This window comes from Melanerpes formicivorus, unplaced genomic scaffold (genome assembly GCF_026170545.1).
Source record: "Melanerpes formicivorus ecotype bairdi unplaced genomic scaffold, bMelFor1.0.p_v2 SCAF_642, whole genome shotgun sequence".
Classification (NCBI taxonomy): Eukaryota; Metazoa; Chordata; class Aves; order Piciformes; family Picidae; genus Melanerpes; species Melanerpes formicivorus.
The window spans coordinates 30,001-42,500 of NW_027142994.1; positions in this window are offsets into that span (position 1 = coordinate 30,001).

Sequence of the window (12,500 nt, forward strand, 5' to 3'; positions counted from 1 at the left end):
GGAGAGCACGTCTACTCGCCCAGGGAGAGCACGTCTACTCGCCCAGGGAGAGCACGTCTACTCGCCCAGGGAGAGCACGTCTACTCGCCCAGGGAGAGCACGTCTACTCGCCGAGGGAGAGCACGTCTACTCGCCCAGGGAGAGCACGTCTACTCGCCCAGGGAGAGCACGTCTACTCGCCGAGGGAGAGCACGTCTACTCGCCGAGGGAGAGCACGTCTACCCGCCGAGGGAGAGCACGTCTACTCGCCGAGGGAGAGCACGTCTACTCGCCGAGGGAGAGCACGTCTACCTCCCGCCTGAGGGAGAGCACGGGGGGGGGGGACAAAGACAGGCGGCAGCAGCTTCGGTGAACGTCACCCGGGAGGCGACCGGGGCTGTCCCGGGGCAGTCCCGGGAAGCCGGCGTCCGACACAGGGAACCGTCAGCTGCCGGACCGGGGCGAATCCCCGCGGCCACGGCAGGGGTGGGGGCTCGAAGACAGCCGGCAGCCGCTTCGGTGAACGTCACCCGGGAGGAGACTGGGGCCCTCCCGGGACCGTCCCGGGAAGACGACGTTCGGCACGAGATCCCGGCCGCGGCCGGACCGGCTCGAAGCCTCGCGGTCCCGGCAGCAGCCGGAGCCGCTCGCCGCCTCGGGCTCCCGGCACCCTACGGATCCGCCGACTCGTTCGCCGGCGGCGGGGGGAGGCAGTGAAGGAGGTGCGGGCAGAAGCGGCAGCGGAGGCGGAGGGGGGGGGGGGGCTCGAAGACAGCCGTCAGCCGCTTCGGAGAACGTCACCCGGCCGGCGACCGCGGCCGTTCCGGGGCCGTCCCGGGAAGCCTGCGACAGGCACGGGGTCCCGGCCTCGGCCGGACCCGCACTGGGTGCCGCCGCCTCGGGCTCTCGGGACGGTATGGATCCGCCGACTCGTTCGCCGGCGGCGGGGGGAGGCAGTGGAGGGGGTGCGGGGAGAAGCGGCAGCGGAGGCGGAGGGGGGGGGGGGCTCGAAGACAGCCGGCAGCCGCTTCGGTGAACGTCACCCGGCCGGCGACCGGGGCCGTCCCGGGGCCGTCCCGGGATGCCGGCTTCCGGCACGGGGTCCCGGCCGCGGCCGGACCGGCTCGAATCCCCGCGGTCCCGGCAGCAGCCGGAGCCGCTCGCCGTTCGGGCTCCCGGCACCCTACGGATCCGCCGACTCGTTCGCCGGCGGCGGGGGGAGGCAGTGGAGGGGGTGCGGGCAGAAGCGGCAGCGGAGGCGGAGGGGGGGGGGCTCGAAGACAGCCGGCAGCCGCTTCGGTGAACGTCGCCCGGCCGGCGACCGGGGCCGTCCCGGGGCCGTCCGGGGATGCCGGCTTCCGGCACGGGGTCCCGGCCGCGGCCGGACCGGCTCGTATCCCCGCGGCTCCGGCAGGGGGGGGGGGGGCTCGAAGACAGCCGGCAGTCGCCTCGGTGAACGTCACCCGGCCGGCGACCGCGGCCGTTCCGGGGCCGTCCCGGGAAGCCTGCGACAGGCACGGGGTCCCAGCCGCGGCCGGACCGACTCGAAGCCCCGCGGCCCCGGCACGGGGGAGGCCCAAAGACTGGCGGCAGCCGCTTCGCTGAACGTCACCCGGCCGGCGACCGGGGCCGTCCCGGGGCCGTCCCGGGATGCCGGCATCCGGCACGGGGTCCCGGCCGCGGCCGGAGCGGCTCGAATCCCCGCGGTCCCGGCAGCAGCCGGAGCCGCTCGCCGTTCGGGCTCCCGGCACCCTACGGATCCGGCGACTCGTTCGCCGGCGGCGGGGGGAGGCAGTGAAGGAGGTGCGGGCAGAAGCGGCAGCGGAGGCGGAGGGGGGGGGGGGGCTCGAAGACAGCCGTCAGCCGCTTCGGAGAACGTCACCCGGCCGGCGACCGCGGCCGTTCCGGGGCCGTCCCGGGAAGCCTGCGACAGGCACGGGGTCCCGGCCTCGGCCGGACCCGCACTGGGTGCCGCCGCCTCGGGCTCTCGGGACGGTATGGATCCGCCGACTCGTTCGCCGGCGGCGGGGGGAGGCAGTGGAGGGGGTGCGGGGAGAAGCGGCAGCGGAGGCGGAGGGGGGGGGGGGCTCGAAGACAGCCGGCAGCCGCTTCGGTGAACGTCACCCGGCCGGCGACCGGGGCCGTCCCGGGGCCGTCCCGGGATGCCGGCTTCCGGCACGGGGTCCCGGCCGCGGCCGGACCGGCTCGAATCCCCGCGGTCCCGGCAGCAGCCGGAGCCGCTCGCCGTTCGGGCTCCCGGCACCCTACGGATCCGCCGACTCGTTCGCCGGCGGCGGGGGGAGGCAGTGGAGGGGGTGCGGGCAGAAGCGGCCGCGGAGGCGGAGGGGGGGGGGCTCGAAGACAGCCGGCAGCCGCTTCGGTGAACGTCGCCCGGCCGGCGACCGGGGCCGTCCCGGGGCCGTCCGGGGATGCCGGCTTCCGGCACGGGGTCCCGGCCGCGGCCGGAGCGGCTCGAATCCCCGCGGTCCCGGCAGCAGCCGGAGCCGCTCGCCGTTCGGGCTCCCGGCACCCTACAGATCCGGCGACTCGTTCGCCGGCGGCGGGGGGAGGCAGTGGAGGGGGTGCGGGGAGAAGCGGCCGCGGAGGCGGAGGGGGGGGGGGGGGCTCGAAGACAGCCGGCAGCCGCTTCGGTGAACGTCACCCGGGAGGCGACCGGGACCGGCCCGGGAAGCCATCGTCCGGCCCCGGATCCCGGCCGCGGCCGGACCGGCTCGAAGCCCCGCGGCCCCGGCACGGGGGAGGCCCAAAGACTGGCGGCAGCCGCTTCGCTGAACGTCACCCGGCCGGCGACCGGGGCCGTCCCGGGGCCGTCCCGGGATGCCGGCTTCCGGCACGGGGTCCCGGCCGCGGCCGGACCGGCTCGAATCCCCGCGGTCCCGGCAGCAGCCGGAGCCGCTCGCCGTTCGGGCTCCCGGCACCCTACGGATCCGCCGACTCGTTCGCCGGCGGCGGGGGGAGGCAGTGGAGGGGGTGCGGGCAGAAGCGGCAGCGGAGGCGGAGGGGGGGGGGCTCGAAGACAGCCGGCAGCCGCTTCGGTGAACGTCGCCCGGCCGGCGACCGGGGCCGTCCCGGGGCCGTCCGGGGATGCCGGCTTCCGGCACGGGGGTCCCGGCCGCGGCCGGACCGGCTCGTATCCCCGCGGCTCCGGCAGGGGGGGGGGGGGCTCGAAGACAGCCGGCAGTCGCCTCGGTGAACGTCACCCGGCCGGCGACCGCGGCCGTTCCGGGGCCGTCCCGGGAAGCCTGCGACAGGCACGGGGTCCCAGCCGCGGCCGGACCGACTCGAAGCCCCGCGGCCCCGGCACGGGGGAGGCCCAAAGACTGGCGGCAGCCGCTTCGCTGAACGTCACCCGGCCGGCGACCGGGGCCGTCCCGGGGCCGTCCCGGGATGCCGGCATCCGGCACGGGGTCCCGGCCGCGGCCGGAGCGGCTCGAATCCCCGCGGTCCCGGCAGCAGCCGGAGCCGCTCGCCGTTCGGGCTCCCGGCACCCTACGGATCCGGCGACTCGTTCGCCGGCGGCGGGGGGAGGCAGTGAAGGAGGTGCGGGCAGAAGCGGCAGCGGAGGCGGAGGGGGGGGGGGGGCTCGAAGACAGCCGTCAGCCGCTTCGGAGAACGTCACCCGGCCGGCGACCGCGGCCGTTCCGGGGCCGTCCCGGGAAGCCTGCGACAGGCACGGGGTCCCGGCCTCGGCCGGACCCGCACTGGGTGCCGCCGCCTCGGGCTCTCGGGACGGTATGGATCCGCCGACTCGTTCGCCGGCGGCGGGGGGAGGCAGTGGAGGGGGTGCGGGGAGAAGCGGCAGCGGAGGCGGAGGGGGGGGGGGCTCGAAGACAGCCGGCAGCCGCTTCGGTGAACGTCACCCGGCCGGCGACCGGGGCCGTCCCGGGGCCGTCCCGGGATGCCGGCTTCCGGCACGGGGTCCCGGCCGCGGCCGGACCGGCTCGAATCCCCGCGGTCCCGGCAGCAGCCGGAGCCGCTCGCCGTTCGGGCTCCCGGCACCCTACGGATCCGCCGACTCGTTCGCCGGCGGCGGGGGGAGGCAGTGGAGGGGGTGCGGGCAGAAGCGGCCGCGGAGGCGGAGGGGGGGGGGGCTCGAAGACAGCCGGCAGCCGCTTCGGTGAACGTCACCCGGCCGGCGACCGGGGCCGTCCCGGGGCCGTCCGGGGATGCCGGCTTCCGGCACGGGGTCCCGGCCGCGGCCGGAGCGGCTCGAATCCCCGCGGTCCCGGCAGCAGCCGGAGCCGCTCGCCGTTCGGGCTCCCGGCACCCTACAGATCCGGCGACTCGTTCGCCGGCGGCGGGGGGAGGCAGTGGAGGGGGTGCGGGGAGAAGCGGCCGCGGAGGCGGAGGGGGGGGGGGGGGCTCGAAGACAGCCGGCAGCCGCTTCGGTGAACGTCACCCGGGAGGCGACCGGGACCGGCCCGGGAAGCCATCGTCCGGCCCCGGATCCCGGCCGCGGCCGGACCGGCTCGAAGCCCCGCGGCCCCGGCACGGGGGAGGCCCAAAGACTGGCGGCAGCCGCTTCGCTGAACGTCACCCGGCCGGCGACCGGGGCCGTCCCGGGGCCGTCCCGGGATGCCGGCTTCCGGCACGGGGTCCCGGCCGCGGCCGGACCGGCTCGAATCCCCGCGGTCCCGGCAGCAGCCGGAGCCGCTCGCCGTTCGGGCTCCCGGCACCCTACGGATCCGCCGACTCGTTCGCCGGCGGCGGGGGGAGGCAGTGGAGGGGGTGCGGGCAGAAGCGGCAGCGGAGGCGGAGGGGGGGGGGGCTCGAAGACAGCCGGCAGCCGCTTCGGTGAACGTCGCCCGGCCGGCGACCGGGGCCGTCCCGGGGCCGTCCGGGGATGCCGGCTTCCGGCACGGGGTCCCGGCCGCGGCCGGAGCGGCTCGAATCCCCGCGGTCCCGGCAGCAGCCGGAGCCGCTCGCCGTTCGGGCTCCCGGCACCCTACAGATCCGGCGACTCGTTCGCCGGCGGCGGGGGGAGGCAGTGGAGGGGGTGCGGGGAGAAGCGGCCGCGGAGGCGGAGGGGGGGGGGGGGGCTCGAAGACAGCCGGCAGCCGCTTCGGTGAACGTCACCCGGGAGGCGACCGGGACCGGCCCGGGAAGCCATCGTCCGGCCCCGGATCCCGGCCGCGGCCGGACCGGCTCGAAGCCCCGCGGCCCCGGCACGGGGGAGGCCCAAAGACTGGCGGCAGCCGCTTCGCTGAACGTCACCCGGCCGGCGACCGGGGCCGTCCCGGGGCCGTCCCGGGATGCCGGCTTCCGGCACGGGGTCCCGGCCGCGGCCGGACCGGCTCGAATCCCCGCGGTCCCGGCAGCAGCCGGAGCCGCTCGCCGTTCGGGCTCCCGGCACCCTACGGATCCGCCGACTCGTTCGCCGGCGGCGGGGGGAGGCAGTGGAGGGGGTGCGGGCAGAAGCGGCCGCGGAGGCGGAGGGGGGGGGGCTCGAAGACAGCCGGCAGCCGCTTCGGTGAACGTCACCCGGCCGGCGACCGGGGCCGTCCCGGGGCCGTCCGGGGATGCCGGCTTCCGGCACGGGGTCCCGGCCGCGGCCGGAGCGGCTCGAATCCCCGCGGTCCCGGCAGCAGCCGGAGCCGCTCGCCGTTCGGGCTCCCGGCACCCTACAGATCCGGCGACTCGTTCGCCGGCGGCGGGGGGAGGCAGTGGAGGGGGTGCGGGGAGAAGCGGCCGCGGAGGCGGAGGGGGGGGGGGGGGCTCGAAGACAGCCGGCAGCCGCTTCGGTGAACGTCACCCGGGAGGCGACCGGGACCGGCCCGGGAAGCCATCGTCCGGCCCCGGATCCCGGCCGCGGCCGGACCGGCTCGAAGCCCCGCGGCCCCGGCACGGGGGAGGCCCAAAGACTGGCGGCAGCCGCTTCGCTGAACGTCACCCGGCCGGCGACCGGGGCCGTCCCGGGGCCGTCCCGGGATGCCGGCTTCCGGCACGGGGTCCCGGCCGCGGCCGGACCGGCTCGAATCCCCGCGGTCCCGGCAGCAGCCGGAGCCGCTCGCCGTTCGGGCTCCCGGCACCCTACGGATCCGCCGACTCGTTCGCCGGCGGCGGGGGGAGGCAGTGGAGGGGGTGCGGGCAGAAGCGGCAGCGGAGGCGGAGGGGGGGGGGGCTCGAAGACAGCCGGCAGCCGCTTCGGTGAACGTCACCCGGCCGGCGACCGGGGCCGTCCCGGGGCCGTCCGGGGATGCCGGCTTCCGGCACGGGGTCCCGGCCGCGGCCGGAGCGGCTCGAATCCCCGCGGTCCCGGCAGCAGCCGGAGCCGCTCGCCGTTCGGGCTCCCGGCACCCTACAGATCCGGCGACTCGTTCGCCGGCGGCGGGGGGAGGCAGTGGAGGGGGTGCGGGGAGAAGCGGCAGCGGAGGCGGAGGGGGGGGGGGGGCTCGAAGACAGCCGGCAGCCGCTTCGGTGAACGTCACCCGGGAGGCGACCGGGACCGGCCCGGGAAGCCATCGTCCGGCCCGGGATCCCGGCCGCGGCCGGACCGGCTCGAAGCCCCGCGGCCCCCGGCACGGGGGAGGCCCAAAGACTGGCGGCAGCCGCTTCGCTGAACGTCACCCGGCCGGCGACCGGGGCCGTCCCGGGGCCGTCCCGGGATGCCGGCTTCCGGCACGGGGTCCCGGCCGCGGCCGGACCGGCTCGAATCCCCGCGGTCCCGGCAGCAGCCGGAGCCGCTCGCCGTTCGGGCTCCCGGCACCCTACGGATCCGGCGACTCGTTCGCCGGCGGCGGGGGGAGGCAGTGGAGGCGGTGCGGGGAGAAGCGGCAGCGGAGGCGGAGGGGGGGCGGGGGGGACGATAGTGGCGGGGGGCGGGGGGTGCTCGAAGGCAGCCGGCAGCCGGTTCGGTGAACATTCGCCGGGGCGGGGGGGCGACCTGTCCGTGCCCGGGGCAGCCCCGGGAAGCCGGCAGCCAGCACGGGGTCCCGGCAGCACCTGTTCCCTGCCCTGGGACTTGCCGTGCCCGGCGGCCGGTTGCCGGGTGGGGGGAGCGATGAGAGGCGGGGCGCAGCGGCCGGGGCAGCGCCGGGCCGCAGCGGGGGGCTGGGCGGGTGGGGTAGGCGTCGAGCGGCAAGCCCTCGGCTGCAGCGAATGTTCGGCGGTGCGGGGCGGGGGGGGACGGGACGACACGTTGGGGGCGCCGAGTCCGAGCCACCCCCGGCCCCAGGGGCGGCCGGAGGGGGAGGCCGGTGCCTGGCCCTGGGAGCTGCTGGGCGCCGGATGGCCGAGGGTGCGTCAGAAGCCGCCCGAGCGGTCGAGCAGGTCCTCCAGAAAGGCCTAGGGTGGCTTCGAGGGCCCCGGGAGCAGTCGAGGGAGGCCTCCAGGCAGGTCTGGAGTGGATGGGAGGCCTTCCAAAGCAGACAAGGGAGGCTGCCAGCGGGGCCTAGGCTGGCACTGCAGCCTGTAAATGGTTGGGGGGGGGGCCTCTGGTGCGGCCTGGAGTCTCTGGGTGGCGTCCAGAGAGGTGCAAAAGATCCTCTGGTGCGGCCTGTGGTGGCGGAGAAGCCTGCAGAGCGTGCGGGGGAGGCTTCTGGTGCGGCCTGGGGTGGGTCGGAAGCCTGCAGAGCGTGCGGGAGAGGCTTCTGGTGCGGCCTGGGGTGGCTGAGAAGCCTGCAGAGCGTGCGGGAGAGGCTTCTGCTGCGGCCTGGGGTGGCTGAGAAGCCTGCAGAGCGTGCGGGAGAGGCTTCTGCTGCGGCCTGGGGTGGCTGAGAAGCCTGCAGAGCGTGCGGGGGAGGCTTCTGTTGGGGCCTGGGGTGGGTCAGAAGCCTACAGAGCATGCGGGGGAGGCTTCTGGTGCGGCCTGGGGTGGGTCGGAAGCCTGCAGAGCGTGCGGGAGAGGCTTCTGTTGGGGCCTGGGGTGGCTGAGAAGCCTGCAGAGCGTGCGGGGGAGGCTTCTGCTGCGGCCTGGGGTGGGTGGGAAGCCTGCAGAGCGTGCGGGGGAGGCTTCTGGTGCGGCCTGGGGTGGCTGAGAAGCCTGCAGAGCGTGCGGGGGAGGCTTCTGCTGCGGCCTGGGGTGGCTGAGAAGCCTGCAGAGCGTGCGGGGGAGGCTTCTGGTGCGGCCTGGGGTGGCTGAGAAGCCTGCAGAGCGTGCGGGGGAGGCTTCTGGTGCGGCCTGGGGTGGGACGGAAGCCTGCAGAGCGTGCGGGGGAGGCTTCTGGTGCGGCCTGGGGTGGGTCGGAAGCCTGCAGAGCGTGCGGGAGAGGCTTCTGCTGCGGCCTGGGGTGGGTCGGAAGCCTGCAGAGCGTGCGGGAGAGGCTTCTGCTGCGGCCTGGGGTGGCTGAGAAGCCTGCAGAGCGTGCGGGAGAGGCTTCTGTTGGGGCCTGGGGTGGCTGAGAAGCCTGCAGAGCGTGCGGGAGAGGCTTCTGCTGCGGCCTGGGGTGGCTGAGAAGCCTGCAGAGCGTGCGGGAGAGGCTTCTGCTGCGGCCTGGGGTGGCTGAGAAGCCTGCAGAGCGTGCGGGAGAGGCTTCTGGTGCGGCCTGGGGTGGCTGAGAAGCCTGCAGAGCGTGCGGGAGAGGCTTCTGCTGCGGCCTGGGGTGGCTGAGAAGCCTGCAGAGCGTGCGGGAGAGGCTTCTGCTGCGGCCTGGGGTGGCTGAGAAGCCTGCAGAGCGTGCGGGGAGAGGCTTCTGTTGGGGCCTGGGGTGGGTCGGAAGCCTGCAGAGCGTGCGGGAGAGGCTTCTGTTGGGGCCTGGGGTGGCTGAGAAGCCTGCAGAGCGTGCGGGGGGAGGCTTCTGGTGCGGCCTGGGGTGGCTGAGAAGCCTGCAGAGCGTGCGGGGGAGGCTTCTGGTGCGGCCTGGGGTGGCTGAGAAGCCTGCAGAGCGTGCGGGGGAGGCTTCTGGTGCGGCCTGGGGTGGCTGAGAAGCCTGCAGAGCGTGCGGGGGAGGCTTCTGGTGCGGCCTGGGGTGGGACGGAAGCCTGCAGAGCGTGCGGGAGAGGCTTCTGCTGCGGCCTGGGGTGGGTCGGAAGCCTGCAGAGCGTGCGGGAGAGGCTTCTGTTGCGGCCTGGGGTGGGTCGGAAGCCTGCAGAGCGTGCGGGAGAGGCTTCTGCTGCGGCCTGGGGTGGGTCGGAAGCCTGCAGAGCGTGCGGGAGAGGCTTCTGCTGCGGCCTGGGGTGGCTGAGAAGCCTGCAGAGCGTGCGGGAGAGGCTTCTGGTGCGGCCTGGGGTGGCTGAGAAGCCTGCAGAGCGTGCGGGAGAGGCTTCTGCTGCGGCCTGGGGTGGCTGAGAAGCCTGCAGAGCGTGCGGGAGAGGCTTCTGCTGCGGCCTGGGGTGGCTGAGAAGCCTGCAGAGCGTGCGGGAGAGGCTTCTGCTGCGGCCTGGGGTGGCTGAGAAGCCTGCAGAGCGTGCGGGAGAGGCTTCTGGTGCGGCCTGGGGTGGCTGAGAAGCCTGCAGAGCGTGCGGGAGAGGCTTCTGCTGCGGCCTGGGGTGGCTGAGAAGCCTGCAGAGCGTGCGGGAGAGGCTTCTGCTGTGGCCTGGGGTGGGTCGGAAGCCTGCAGAGCGTGCGGGGGAGGCTTCTGGTGCGGCCTGGGGTGGGTCGGAAGCCTGCAGAGCATGCGGGGGAGGCTTCTGCTGCGGCCTGGGGTCTCTGGGTGGCCTCTAGAGAGGTGCAAAAGACCCTCTGGGTTGGGCTGGGGTGGCTCTTGGACCCCTGCCACACAGTGGGGAGAGGCCTCCGGCCCGCCACCTGTGTCCCTGTGTGCCTGAGTGCCTGTGTCCCTGTGTCCCTGTGTCCCTGTGTCCCTGTGTCCCTGAGTGCCTGAGTGCCTGAGTGCCTGTGTCCCTGTGTCCTTGTGTCCCTGTGTCCCTGTGTCCCTGAGTGCCTGAGTGCCTGTGTCCCTGTGTCCCTGTGTCCCTGAGTGCCTGAGTGCCTGAGTGCCTGTGTCCCTGTGTCCTTGTGTCCCTGTGTCCCTGTGTCCCTGTGTGCCTGAGTGCCTGTGTCCCTGTGTCCCTGTCTGTGTACCTGTGTGCGAGAGTGTCCGGCACGCCACCCAGCGGCGGCGGGCAAGCAGGTAGGCGGGTGGGCGGGCCGGCGAGGGCCAGTGTGAGTTTGGGGGGTGGGAGGGGAGGCGGCAGCTGGAAGCGTCAGAGGAGGGGGCGTGGCTCCGGCTGGCCCCGGGAGCAGGTTCCCGGGACCGGGACCGGCTGGACCCGGCGGGTGGTTGATCCCGGGGCGGGGGGCAGAGGCGGCGGGAAGCGGCAGCTGCGTGTGCGGCGGGGGGGTGGAGGGCGAACCGCGGCGGGAAGCGGATGCTTCAGAGCAGGTTACGGGGGCGGGGACGGACGACACCACCTGTCCCCGCCCCGGGACGGGCTGGACCCGGCGCCCTGGACCCGGCGCCGTGTACCCGCCGCCGCCCCCGCCGCCGCCCCCCTCCGCCACCCCGGGACCCCGACGTTTTTTGGCGCCCGCGCCTTTTTTTGCTCCCCGCCTGCCCGCGCTGCCCCGGGCCCTCCCCCGGGGCGGGGCGGGAGGGAGGGACGGACGGACGGGTAGCCGGGGATCTCCGAGCGCGCGCCACCAGGCCGAGGCGGGTCCCGGCGGCGGCGGCGGCGGCGGCGGCGGCGGCGGCAGCAAGCGACGGCGGGGGGGGCAGGCTAGGGAGAGAGGGGGAGCGGCATGCGGTAGGGCTGGGGGGGTTTGTTTCGGGGGGGAGGGGTGGGGGGGGGTGGCAGCGGTCAGCGAGAGCGGGGAGAGGGGGAGCGGCATGCGGTAGGGCTGGGGTGTTTTTGGGGAGGGGGCGTTGGGGGGATTAGCGGGGGGGGCGGGCAGCCGAGCCAAGCGGCAAGCCGGGGGGCGGGCGAGGGCGGCTTTAGGGCCGGAGGAGCGGAGCGCAACCTCCCCCGTGCAGGCTCCAGCGTGGAGAGCAGCAAGTTTTTGGGGACGGGGGACGACGGACGGGAGGGGCAGCGGCGAGAGGCTAGCTGCGGCAAGGGGCACCGGCACGGCCGCCCTAACAGCGCCGCCTCGGTCGCAGGGGTTAGAGAGCAGCCGGGCAGCCCGGGAGGGAAGCGGCAGCCCGCGAAGGGGGGAAGGGGGGGCTCCGCGCAAACCGCTAACGGCGAGCCGGGGGGTGTGGGGAGCTGGGGGTGGCAGCAGCGGCAAGAGGCAACGTCGGGAGGGGGGGCTCCGCGCAAACCGGTAACGGGGGGGGGGGGGCGGGGGGTAGCGGCAAGAGGCAACGGCGGGAAGGGGGGGCTCCGCGCAAACCGGCAGCGGGGCGGGGGCGGGGGGTAGCGGCAAGAGGCAACGTCGGGAGGGGGGGCTCCGCGCAAACCGGCAGCGGGGGGGGGGGGGCGGGGGTAGCGGCAAGAGGCAACGGCGGGAAGGGGGGGCTCCGCGCAAACCGGCAGCGGGGCGGGGGCGGGGGGTAGCGGCAAGAGGCAACGTCGGGAGGGGGGGCTCCGCGCAAACCGGCAGCGGGGGGGGGGCGGGGGTAGCGGCAAGAGGCAACGTCGGGAGGGGGGGCTCCGCGCAAACCGGCAGCGGGGGGGGGGCGGGGGTAGCGGCAAGAGGCAACGGCGGGAAGGGGGGGCTCCGCGCAAACCGGCAGCGGGGGGGGGGCGGGGGTAGCGGCAAGAGGCAACGGCGGGAAGGGGGGGCTCCGCGCAAACCGGCAGCGGGGGGGGGGCGGGGGTAGCGGCAAGAGGCAACGGCGGGAAGGGGGGGCTCCGCGCAAACCGGCAGCGGGGGGGGGGCGGGGGTAGCGGCAAGAGGCAACGGCGGGAAGGGGGGGCTCCGCGCAAACCGGCAGCGGGGCGGGGGCAGGGGTAGCGGCAAGAGGCAACGTCGGGAGGGGGGGCTCCGCGCAAACCGGCAGCGGGGGGGGGGCCGGGGGTAGCGGCAAGAGGCAACGTCGGGAGGGGGGGCTCCGCGCAAACCGGCAGCGGGGGGGGGGCGGGGGGTAGCGGCAAGAGGCAACGTCGGGAGGGGGGGCGCCGCGCAAACCGGCAACGGGGGCGGGGGGGGAGGCGGTCAGGGGCGGGGGGAGATTTCTAGAGATGCCGGCAGACCTTCTCCCCGGAGAACAGCGCTGTTGAAGAAAAGACTGCTTCAGAACACAACCTTTAATGAAAGACGCTCGATGAAAACAACACTTAATAAAAGAAGGTTTCATGCCGACTGCCTCTCTTCATTTACGCCGCCGCGGGGGGGGGGGGTTGGGGGCCGGGCGGGCGATACCAGGCGGCCCTCGTCCCGGGGACCACGTCTACCCCGCGGTTCCAGCCTCCGCGCGCTAAGTGCCCGCCCGGCCGCGGGGAGCACGTCTACCTCCTGCCGCACGGCTCAGTGCACTAAGTCCCCCCTCGCCATGGAGAGCACGTCTACCTGCCAGCTCAGGGAGAGCACGTCTACTCACCGAGGGAGAGCACGTCTACCACCTGGGAAGGAGAGCACGTCTACCTCCTGGGAAGGAGAGCACGTCTACCTCCTCGGGAAGGAGAGCACGTCTACCTCCTCGGGAAGGAGAGCACGTCTACCTCCTGGGAAGGAGAGCACG